The 12,528-nt window shown below is 42.3% G+C and overlaps 1 protein-coding gene and 1 non-coding gene across 3 annotated transcripts in view; both read left to right on the top strand.

Moving 5' to 3' along the window:
- The window catches only part of LOC123626382 (calcium/calmodulin-dependent protein kinase type 1D), a 301,697-nt gene that overhangs the window by 55,093 nt on the left and 234,076 nt on the right, over positions 1 to 12,528 (top strand). The window lies entirely within an intron of this gene.
- LOC123630912 lies at positions 6,443 to 6,570 on the top strand. Its single transcript, XR_006732845.1, has one exon. It is a non-coding gene; the product is annotated as a U6atac minor spliceosomal RNA (small nuclear RNA).

The raw sequence follows: 12,528 nt of genomic DNA, 5'->3' as shown, positions 1-12,528 counted from the left end.
CATCTGTCATCTGCTTTAATAAGCCTCTCATCGTGCCTGCATGGACGAGCCTGACCTTTCTCTTTCCTTCCCACTTCCCTGAAAAGGTTACCTGGGAAAGCTAGAAGGCATGGCTATTATCCTGTTTTCCATATTGCATTTTAAGATTTACAACCTCCTCACTTGAATGGAAGATTTGAGGACATTCTTGGCAACCTCTCATGGCCACAGATTGTTCTTTCCTGATGTCACAGTGCCTTCCACCATGACCTTCCTTTTAGCCATGCGCTGGGGTCTGGAGAGACAGGTCATCCCTGGGGAAAGGTGGCCAAGGAGGCCTGGCTGTTTGCCTTTGGAGGTGGTGACAGGAAGAGGGGAGCCATAGGACCCACAGAGTTGGATTGGAACTTGCCCATGCTGGTGGGGAGACAGCCCCAAAGAGTTTTCCCAATCCCGTGAGCCTGGGACCATCTTTGTTTGCAGGCAGCTCCGTGGTTGAACCCGAGGCTCATTGGTTTGCTGTCTGTGTTTGCATGTCCCTCGCAGATCCAGCTGGGGCCTGGTTTGAAGCCTTTTCCTTCCAAAGTGGGGACAAATGAAGGCTTTCTCCACTTTATGCTGTTCTTCTAGAGATTATGGACCACGGAGAGCCCCCTGCCCCCCAGCTGAAAACCTTTCCCACTTCAGCTACTTTTAGGCCCACCACTTCCCTGCAGCTTGGCTGATTGCTCTCGTGCTTACCCCTGCCCTCCTGCAGACCACGGATCTTAATTACCAATGCCTGAGAATCCTTTTCCTTCCACCCTCGTTTCCTGCTCCAGGTATGTAGTCATTTTTTTCTCAGGTTAAAGGTTCAGATTTTTTTTTTTTTTTGAATTTGCTTTTTCAAACAGAATAGTCTAGGCTTTCTTAGAGTTCTCTCCCCCAGTTTTGCTTGGTTATTTAGTCAACAAAAGAAGAATCAAACTGGGTCAAGGAAAGTGGAATCTGATCATTAGAATGCATGGAGTTTTGGAGCAGTTGTTTAGGCTTCCCCTGATTTAAAGGGGACCAGGAGGATATTGTTGGTGTCTCCCCAAAAGGCCTATCCAGAAAGCTGGCACTTCGGTATGTGTTGGCGGAATAAAAACCACAGAAATGAAGGAAAAACCCATCGATACAGAGCGTTTCTGCAGGAACGTTGATGAACCTGCCAAATAGCCACGTGTTAGGGCACCTGCCCCTGGTTGTATGTGGAGCGTCTTTTTCTTTTGTCGTCTTTCCTAAGAAGGAAAAAAGGGAAAAGATCAAAAAGGAACTTAGAACCTTTGTTGAGCACGTTGGGTAAAGTGAAGACCCACTTCATGCATGTCATTTGTAAGGAGAAGCATGTTGGCTGTGAACGTGTTTGGAAATGTCTGAAATTTCGCCAGGAGAGGGGACAGCAGCGTGGCGGTTAATTCCAGGCAGAAGTCGAATATCGCTTTGCTTCCTTCCCCTCTTGTCTTTTCTTACCATTTCTTTTACTTTTTCACTTCTCTCCTCTCACTCCTTCTTTCTTTTCTAATGTTTCCCTCCCATCTTGAGTCACTTTATTCCCTGTACATGCGAATTCACAGCAGTAAACTGTGACATCTCAGACATACCTATTGTTTTAAGGACTCTAGAAGACAGAGTCAAAGAAATGACGCTTCACTAGCGAAACTGTGGCTTGAGGAGGAGGGGTGTTTGTGAGCAGAAGGGATTGTCTGTTTGGAAAATGTATTCAGTTTTCTGGGAGTGGGTATGATAGGTGTCCTCTGTATGCCAGGTGCTGAGGTCGGACATACAGAGGGATAACTTACGTTGTTCCCATTTTGAGGACCCCGCAGTGGCCGGGGAGGGGCAGGGACAAGCATGGAGGTTAGTGGTTGCAATAGAACATCGTAAATCGCCGTCCTGGGGGCATGAACCGCGTGTTGTGCTCATAGAGTCAGGCGGTCCCGTTTTAGACTGGAAACTTTCCCAAGATCTTTTCTTTCCCTGACTTGCCTTTAGCCGTTACTTTTGCACCGTCTGCAGGAAGAAAACAAAAAATGTTCCCAGCCCTTTTCACGTAAAAGTCATAAACCATGCCCTGACAACGGCAGAGAATTATAGGACTGATTTATTTTTATTGTGAGTATAACTTTTAATTGTCTTCCTTATCTTCTTGCCTGACTGTTATGGCCTGGGATGAAGTTAACGATGTTTTGAAAGTGAGTTCAGAGGTGAACGAACGATGCAGTCGTAAGAGCAGAGACGGACGTGGTGTTGCTGTTTCGTGAATGTCAAATACTAATTTTAACAATAATAAATTTTGAAAAGGAAGGACACATCCCCAGCTAGTGAAAGAAGGTATTCTGTGTGAGAGGCTCTTGTTATGGGTAGATACCATGCTTCATTTCTGCGGCAGATCTGAAATATATGGCCTCTTTGCCTGCTAGTATTTGGGGAAGCTCACATTGTTGAGTGAGTCCTTTCTCTTCTTGTAATCTGAGCCTTTGCAGCAACCTTTATGCCAGTAATTCCCAGTCCCCTTGTCCTAGTTAATTTGGTTTTTCGTCTGCCCTTCCCTCCATACCTTCCAATGCTTAGTTTAACTTTAACTTTGAGAATTCTGTGAACTCTTCTAAGATTACATGAGACACCTTCCACTTATTCTTGTCTGGAATAATTGGACTAAATGTAGGGAGGGGATTTTGGAAGAGGACGAGGGAGGGTCTAATTGGCAGTTGCCCAGTTCATCCTAAAACATCTAATCTTTTCTAGGATCGATTGTTTAGGTCTAATTTCTTTGATCAGTGTCTCATTTTAGCTTCTGAAGGCACCACTTTAAAGAAGTAATAAAATTATAAAGATTAATTCAAAGTCATTGCCAATACTGGAGAAGTCCGCAGAGATGCTGGAAAACTGAATCCATTCTCCTTTATTTCCTGGGTGATTTTTCTGCAGAAGCTCCCCAGGGCCCTTACAGGGGATAATTTTCCATCATGTCATGGTGAGAGGCTGGATGGGCAGCGTCCAGAGAGTTCTCCAGGGGAGACATTGCAGAGCTGGACTTCTTGCCCAGGTTTTTTGGGAAAAGAGTCAAAGCAGCAATTGAATGATTTGACTTTTTGTTGAGAAAAACAAAGCAAAAGTTTTTTTTTTTTGACATCAGACATTTTGTTCTGGCCTGGGGGGCAGATTTTGTTTTTCCCTTTTACTTTTTGTTTTTATTCTTTTTGCTATTTTTAAAGATGGGAATGAGAAGGAATTAATCCTGGACAATTTCTCCCTGTGCAAAACACTGGATGTGACTGCCTGGAAGTGGGGTTTGGCCGTAAGGAGAACGAATGGCCGAGCCATCCAAAATGCTACGGTTGCTTAGGGGTCTGTGGTCTTGGCAGGTTCCTTACCTGCTCCGTGACCTGGCTACTTCATCTGTGCCGTGGAGACAGTACTCTCATTGGATGTTGTGATTCGCTGAGATCGTTCTTGTAAAACACTTAGAATAGTTCCTGGCACTCGGTAAGCAGTTCGTGGTTATGATGATATGGTTATACATTCATTCTGTTATGTCGTAGTATTATATTATGAAAAATTCTAGTTTCTTGGGAAGAAGCCACACCTTGTTTTCAGGTATGTTCTGAGAGCAGAGTATGGATTCAGACAATGACTTTTGTTCAAATTAATGGAGCAGAAGATTGCATTAGATTTTTTGGGTCATTCAAAAAATTGTGGTACCATATACAACATAAAATTTATCATTTTAACCATTTTAAGTGTACGGTTCAGTGGCATTAAGTACATGCTCTTTGTTGTGACACCTTCACCTCCATCCGTCTCCAGAACATTTTCACCTTCCCAAGTGGAAACTGCCCACTAGACACTGACTCCTTACTGCCCCTACCATTAGCCCTGGGCGGCCGCCATTCTACCTTCTGCCTCTGTGACTTTGACTACTCTAGGGACCTCACTGAAGTGGAATCATACAGTATTTGCCTTTTTGTGACTGGTTTATTTCACTTAGCATAATGCCTTCAGGGTTTACCTATGTTGTCATGTGTCAGAATTTTCTTCCTTTTTAAGGCTGAATAGTATTTCATTGTATCCCATACCACATTTTGCTTATCCTTTCATCTGTCTGTGAACTTTTGGGTTGACTCTACCTTTTGGTTGTTGTGAATAATGCTGATGTGAACATTGGTGTATGAATATGTTTGCATTGCATTTTAAAAGGTGAGCTATTTTTTGAAATATAATACATGCATTACAGTTTTGGTGACAGCACACTCCTGATTTTCACTCAACCTGAACCTATGGTTATCCCAAACCCCTAAAGTTTTAAATGCAGTGACTATCATACACTTTATCGTTGAGCCTTACCTCTTTTGTGCTGAGTGGTTAATTTTTGTGCACCTGATTGTGCACCTCTACGTCTCTATGCAAGTCACCAATAAAACTGCCAAAGAGAAAGGGACCCGCGGCACAGCTCTGCGGATGCTGTTGGAAACCTCCCTCTGGCTGGCTTGTTTCTTGGGTATTGTTGTGCAGTCATTCCTCTGTCTATCCAATTTTTCTCCTCTTTAGCCCCATTCTTTGTTTTGTTTATGAGGAAATAATAAGGCTATTTGTCACCATGTTAAGTGTCTCTAGGTCACCATTCTGGGACAGTCTGCAAACCTGCTGAGAACTGAACTAAGCCCGAGCAGTTGGTAGGTGATGGCAGACCAGACAGTTTTGGGTGAGTGAGGTTTAGCTGTTTCCCACATCCTCATTACTAGGTTATAACGCAAGCAAGTTTTGGACAAAATTCTGCATAAGATCCTTATTAAGGAAACATGTACAAGCAAACAGGCATGATCCAGTCCACGCGGTCATTTCTGTCACCTGATGTCCAGCTCTGTGCCCTCTTAACTGCTCTGACCACCCACTTGGATGAAAGCTCCCCTTGGGACAGATTTGCCAGTATTCCAAAAACAGGGTTCTGTTACCCTTAAGATAGGTACCAAGTGACCAGAAATCCTCCAAACCAATGGGCTGGGCCTTTGAAAGGATCAAGCCTGAGGTTACAGACTATAGGCCTTGCTGGGTGGATTCTTATGTCCTGTCTATGCAAGGACAAGGAGTATCTAATTACCCTGCTTTAAACATTTATCATGCTAATAAACTGATTTCATCAAGACAACATTTCTGACTTTCACTCTGCTAATTTGCAAAGGGTCTGTTATCACTCAAATATTGAGAAGGGACTTCTAGTTGCCACTTCTGGTGTAGGAACTTCTTGATTAGGATCCTAAATGGCCTGCCCAGGATGGTGAGATATAATATAATTTACATGTAGTAAAAGGTCACACATCTCAAATTTTTTTTAAACCCATGGGCCAACCACCTAGATCAAAATACAGAACATTTCCAGCACTGCCAGACGGCTCCCAGGTACCCTTGGTACCCACAGAGGTAATCCGTATTTTGACACCTGTCCCATAGATTAGTTTTGTCTGCTTTGAATTCCATATAAATGAAATCATACTTACGGTTTGTGAAATTGATCCAGTTTGTTGCATGTAAAAGTTGTTCATTTTTTTCCCCATTACTAGGTAGTATTCCATTATATAAAGTTTAAATAGCCTTTCTAGAGTTGATGGGCATATATATGGCTGTTTCCAATTTGAGCACACTGTTTTATTTAAAACAGCTAAAGACATTCTTGTGCCCGTCTTTGGTGGATGGAGTATGAGTTATGGATTAGGGTAACTAGCTGCCCCTAGAATTGCAGTTCATGTTAACTAGCATATGCAGACTGTCATATTGTCCATGCCAAATGATTTCAAAGTAAACTGCAGGTGTTACATAAAACCATATCAAACAAAGGAGTGACTTTAGTCTATTATGACTTGTATTTAGCGAACCCACAGCAGTATAAAAGTGGATCATTGCTTTTGTGTATCCTGCCTATGATAAATGTTCTAAGCCAGAGGGTCAGTTTCCTGGAAGCTGAGATTCTCATGTGAAAGTATGTTGTTTCCTCATGCTTTTTCTAGAAGGGGTGGGAAAGAACCTTTTCGTTACTTTTGCAAATAGGCATTATTTTCTAATTATAGCTTCTCACTGTGCAAATAAGTCATGAATTATTAAACACTCTGAGAGTATAAACTCGTTTTGGGGGGAATCCCCTGAATTGGAATGAATGAACTTTTAAAATATTCATTTCTATGTTCTTTCCCTGCCATTTTGTATATTGTGATGAAAAGAATATTTGCTGCTGATTTAGAATCCCTGAATATTCTTATAAAAATTTAATTCCACCCATATTAACTAGGCTTTCAAATCTTTTTTAGAGGGGCAGTTTTCTTTCAATAGGTTACTAGAGGGAAAACCTGTTAGCCTAGGAGAATTGATGGATGGAAGTAGAATAGGGAAGGTTGAGCTCAGACCACCATTGGGGGGTGCTGCATTGATTTAAATTTTAAAAGAGCCTGTGTTTTATGAAAGTAAAGAAATAGGTTAGTAGTGCCCTTGACAAGAATGGAAAAAATTCTAGGGCCCTATACTACACACATACATTTATGGTATCACCACCTCCTTATAGCACCTAACAATATTTTTGAACAAGCCTACAGGAGGGGGATCTGGCATTGTCAACCTACCTTCCAGATGCATTGACCCTTTGGCCTAGCAGTCCTGTTTCTGGGAATCTTTCCTGCAGGTACACCTGCATGGGTAACAAAATGACATTTGCACAAGGTTATCGTTGAAGCTTTGTGACACCACAATGTTGCAAGCCGCCACATGTCCATCAATCAATCAGTAAGGGACTGGTTAAAAGGACGATGGCGTATGCTATGCGGTTGTTAAAAGAGAGTGATGGAAATCTGTGTTCTGGTATGGAAAGACTTCCAGGTACATTGCCAAGGAAAAAAGCAAGGTGGAGAATAGTCATAGAGTATGCGCTGCCCTTTGTATAAGAAACATGGGGATATGAAAATATATATATATATATATTTGTGTGTGTGAATTTACTTGTATTTGCATCAAGAAACACTGGAAAGATAAACAAGAAACTAATAGAAATACTTATCAGTACTAGGCAGAGGAGAAGGGAATGATTGAGGACAGGTGTAGGAATGGCTCGTTTGCATGGATCTTTTTATATATTGCATCAACCTTCGAATCATGCAAAAAGCAAGCAAACCAAGCAACAGAAGGGACTGTGTCGGGCAGGCCTTTGTCATTAACTAGATCAAGAGCAGGTGGGGGAGAGTGAAGGTGGTTGATGCATTCTTTTGTTTCATCCAAGCTTTCTTGGAACTGGCTTTCTGAAGGGGCAACCAGATAGCAAACAGATGATGAGAGAGGGAGAGACAGAGACAGAGAGAGATATCCATGCTACTGGAGCCTAGAGAGGGAGGGTGAGAGGAATTCACCCTGAGGCCAGAAGGGGAGGTTAATTTCAGATACATATTCCTATGTATTCGTGATACATTTGTGAATAATACTGTCTACAGGATATTACAGTGGTATAAATTCTCACATATAATCTTTTACTACAGCAGTCAGGATTTCAATTTACCATAATGTCATTATCACTTCAGATAAGATCTAAATAAAGAAAAAACCTACATTAAGTCAGGTCATCATACCCCAATCTGCTACTATGTTGGCGAGAGACTAGAATTTAGTTGAATAAATAAAAAATCGATTTGACCATTGGTTTGCTTTCTCGACAGTGGGGATATATTGGGGATAATGTTACTTATGTGGTTTGCGACTATAACCGTGGATTATTAGACAGATGAGATATTACTATGACAAGTCTATTTTTTTCCCACTCAGGAAGTGTTTTAAAACTAAAACTGCCCCATTTACTATGATATATTAGCTACAGAAAACTGAAAAAAAAAAAAAAAAAAACAAAAACCCGACACGTACACACAGATAAATCACATAGCTCTCACATTCCATATTTTTTCATGACAATCATTGTCTGAAAATACCAGGGAAGTATTTCCGCATTAGATAACGTAGATATTTGAAGCATATTTATTCTGTGTTTATTTATTTATGTTTTCTTATTCTGGTCTTTTTATTGGCAGAGTTCTCTTTCAAAGTTTCTCAATCAGGTGAAAGATTAATATGGGGTATTTTAGAGAGTTTTTATGATGAAACGATGTTTCTAAAGAGAGATTTTTTTTTCTCTATGTCTCTTTGGGTTCAATTAAATTTTGATGAAACTTAAGACATAATGAGAAACAAAGATCAAAGCCTTGGGAAAAGGCAGCGCTCAAAATCCTTCCTGCACCTCCAGGGTCTACAACGACAATAATTCCGTTTTGCTCAGAGAATGAAGGAGAAACAACGCAGACAGGGTAGCCAGTCTTGGGATCTGGGGTTTTCCTGCCAGCCGATCTGAATGACAGCTCTGTACCCTGTGGAGTCAGTCTGCTCCCAGGCATTATTAGGTTTGTGATTTAGTTAAGAAAGCCCCAGAAGTCAGATTTGTTTTAAGGGTTAAAAAAATACAGAGAAATGCCGATCTTTATTTCGTAAGTATGATAAACTCCACTCTGTAGGGTAGGAAGTGACCAAACACGCATCAGCTTATCCAGTCTGGCCCCTCGATTGGCCTCACAGCAGGATTGGATGGCATGGCTGGGGGGTTACTCGAGCTGGTCCATGAGGACAGAACTGTTCATATCCACTGTCACTAGCAGAAACTGCAAAAACTGGTTCGATTTGCTTTAAATTGAGATCCTCAAGGATGTGGTACAAAGGCACCCAGCAACGACGAGGATAAATGTCTGGTGTGCTTTACGCTGTGTTTTCTTTCTGAATTTACTTTCCAGACAGGAAATTAGAACAACAGGGAAGCCAAGGTGAGAAAGGGTGGTGGAAAGCTTAGCCGGGGCGGTTGGATTCTCTCATGCTATTTACCATTTGGGGTAGCGGTTTAACAAAGAGACACTTTCAAAAAAATAGTGCAACAGCATGGGACGTTTAGGCGTTACTGTAGGCAATATCGCTCTGTATAAGACTAGCTACATTGGGTGGACACTCTGTTGTTTTGCCACATGTTTAGAGGATGAAGTTCGTTGCTCATCACGGAGACCAAAGACTGCTTTTCTTGGGAGCAAGTCCCTGTTTTCTAGAACACAGTGAACACTCTTCTCTGGTATCCACTTAAACAGAATATTCCCAACCAGCACTTATATCTTCTGCACACAACAAGACTCTTCACTCCCTTACGAGTCAACGAAAGAGAACGAGTTTATGTTCATGATAGTTTCAGTGTCCCGTCAAAGGCCAGATTCTGTTACTTTTATGAAAAATAAGTGGATTCTTTTGTGGGCCTATTTTACTGAATGGACAGTTGGTATTTCTGGCCCATTAAGAGTTTTTTTTTTTTTTTTAAATATGAATGCTTATAAGCACACCAATAGAACTGGTGTGAAATGTTACAGTAACAAGAACAACTACAATAAAAAGAGTTGGTATTTGCATATTGCTTTGTGTAGTATGTGTTATTAAACATGGGAAAGGTCAGAGTTCAGACATAACAGGCTCAGTTTGGTGCTTTGAGGTGTGGAGGTCTTATCCCTAATCAGTTGGGGCAATGGAGTTGTCTTGGGGGAAGCAATGTTAGAGTAGCTCAGAGGGCAGAGCTTAACGGCAGCATAGATGCAGAACATTCTACCTGGGCTGGCAGAAAAAATAAATGTACACTACAGGGTGAACATCTCTTGTCAAAATTCTAGCAGGCAACCAGCGGCTGGCGTTCACGTTGGAAGTCCAGGACAGATACGAGCATCCTTATTTCTTGACTAGTTTGGTTAGGGAATGAAAATAAGGTCTAAGAGTTTAAAAAATTTATATATAAGTGTATCATGTGTTGGTACTTATTAGTATGTTAGTTATTAGTAAATGTGATGATCAAAAGTTTATCTTTTTAAGTAAACAAAAGTTAATAAGCTACCGTACTTAAGTATCTATATCAACAATTTACTCACCTCCGAGTTGGCTGCTGTTGAGTTTTCACTACCAACTTCCTGGCACTTTTTTCTCACCTAGAACCGGTCACTTGAAGGGAGTGATAGAAATGTTTAGCTGGGGTCTGAACACCTAGTTAACATGTATCTCAAAACAGTAAGTGCAAGTCCCTGGCTGTTTTCCCTCTCTTGTTCTCATGACTGTTGAATGACTAAGTAAGAAATTAAATGGGACACTCCATGTGCAAACACCCAGCAGAGGCCTTGGCAGATGGGTCTACCATAAATTGGTATTTCCCCTCACCCATTAGTAGCGCTTTTCAGATTAGAGTAGCGGTCCCCAGCCTTTTTGGCACCAGGGACCAATTTCATGGAAGACAGGTTTTCCGTAGACCAGACGGGGTGAGGGGGATGGTTTTGGGGATGATTCAAGTGCATTACATTTATCACATTTGCAGCCGCTCCCCAGCACTAGCATCACTGCCTCAGCTCCACCTCACATCACCAGGCATTAGAGTCTCATAAGGAGCCACAACCTAGATCCCTTGTATGTGCAATTCACAATAGGGCCCGTGCTCCTTTGAGAATTTAATGCCACCACTGATCTGACAGGAGGTGGAGCTCAGATGGTGATGTGAGCCATGGGGAACGGCTGTAAATACAGATGAAGCTTCGCTGGCCTGCCCGCTGCTCACCTCCTGCTGTGCAGCCTGGATCCTAGGATCTTAACAGGCTGTGCCCCAGGGTTGGGGACCGGGGGTTGGGGACCGCAGCCCTAGAGCATTCCTAAGTGTGGAGAGTTGTAAACGGCATCTCTGGGTGTTTCACAGACACACTGAGAAAGACTGACCCAGGAGGGCATGCTGTGTGATCTTGTGGCTTCACCTACCTCCACATATGTACTATAATTTGAGAAGTTTAGCATTAGGGGCTAATGTCAGACAAAGCAGAAGAAGTGGTCAAATTCATTCCAAATATATTTTGTTGTATTTCATATTTTTTTGATTTTGACTATTTACAAACCGTTCGTAAGGCAGTTCCCGTAAGCAGAACGTTAGATTCAGCAGCATGCACGTTCCCCTGACGTTCCGGATATCAAGACAGGGAATAATCAATCCTAAATTCTGTGTTTGCATTTATTGCTGTCAAGTGGGAATCTGATGAGAGTGGTGGGCGCAAACTTGGGTTTATCTGTCACTCAGTTTCATGGATTTCAGTGACATGCAGAGGTTTCATGGTGGGTTTCTAATTGAAAGGTGTGATACTGGGGCAGCGTTTCTTCCCCAACTGCAGGTAAAGGGAAATAAGAATTCCTGCTCATCTTGGGTGTTTCTGTAGCAGTCTCTAATTATAGACAATCCCCAATTACCCATGAATTCAGGGATTTTTTTCAGATAATTGACAATTTCTGATAATCCAAAAATTTCACTTTGGTTATTCATTCTTATTTCTGCTGAGCTAATCTTATTTTAAAAACAGCTTTGAACGAGCATCAGAGAGGTGACGTTTTGGAACAATCGCCTCATGTTTTATCCAGGTTGTTGCATTTAATCATTCCTTTGGCTCTGCAGTGTGGTGTTACTCCACATGACAGAAAAAGAGACCAGAGGTTCAGGGAGGCTAAATGCAAGGTCATCCGTTGAGTCATGGAGCTCGACTGCATTTTCAGCTCTCTGGCTTCAGACCCATCCTCTGTCTTGTTTTTCAAACTGCTGCCTGCCCACTGGTGGAAGCAGAATGGGCGGAGGTCAGAAAAGAGCTGAAATGATCTTGAATCATCAGTTCCTGAATGACCAAGAATTGACAGAGATTTGAGAAAGTTAGCTTCCGTTTCTTCATTTAAAAAATGAGGTCAGTAGGTTTTCCTATTTGGCGGGGACATATTGTAAGTAGCAGATAACAAATTAAAAATACTTTGATAAGTACAACCAGCAATAAATATGCCAAGGAAGATTGTTCCTCTTGAAGCCTCTGTCCCTTAGGAGGGATCCGTGTCTGGGAAACGTGTTGTAGGAAGGTGTCTATGGTGGCTGCAAAGGGCTGTTTACACTGGTCAAGAGCTACATCTGGTCTAGACAAATAAGAGCTGCCACCCGAGGCAACACGTTACAAAGATTGGCATGGTTAGAGGCACATTCACTGAAGATCTTGGGAACTTTCTGGCTAAAAGGTGTACAGGTTTTGAAGCAAATCGAGTGAGGTTGCCCTCCGTTTCAGGCTGAAATGTTGGCTGTCTTTCGGCTCCGCAAGCAGCTTGCCCATCAGTACCTGGAGAGCAGAGGGGTGGGCAGGTACCGCTGCATTGAGACGTGCAGTGAATGTTGTTGCCCGACCAGGTTCATTTGCCAGCTGCCCAGGAGGAAGCCGATACGCTGAGACGCAGGGTTTACGGCAGAGAAAGGGTTTGTTGCACACAGTGCTAAGCGAGGAGATGGGAGAAATTTCTCAAATCCGCCTCTCCCAGAATTTGGAAGACGAGGTTTTTAAAGACAGTTTGGCGTAGGCAATTGAGTCTGCTACTTGGCTGGGTTTGGGACAGAATGATAGGGTTGCAGAAATTGCCTTCTTTGCTGACCAGGTT

Source organism: Lemur catta, chromosome 1, assembly GCF_020740605.2.
Source record: "Lemur catta isolate mLemCat1 chromosome 1, mLemCat1.pri, whole genome shotgun sequence".
Classification (NCBI taxonomy): domain Eukaryota; kingdom Metazoa; phylum Chordata; class Mammalia; order Primates; family Lemuridae; genus Lemur; species Lemur catta.
This window is presented reverse-complemented; position numbering and strand designations above follow the sequence as displayed.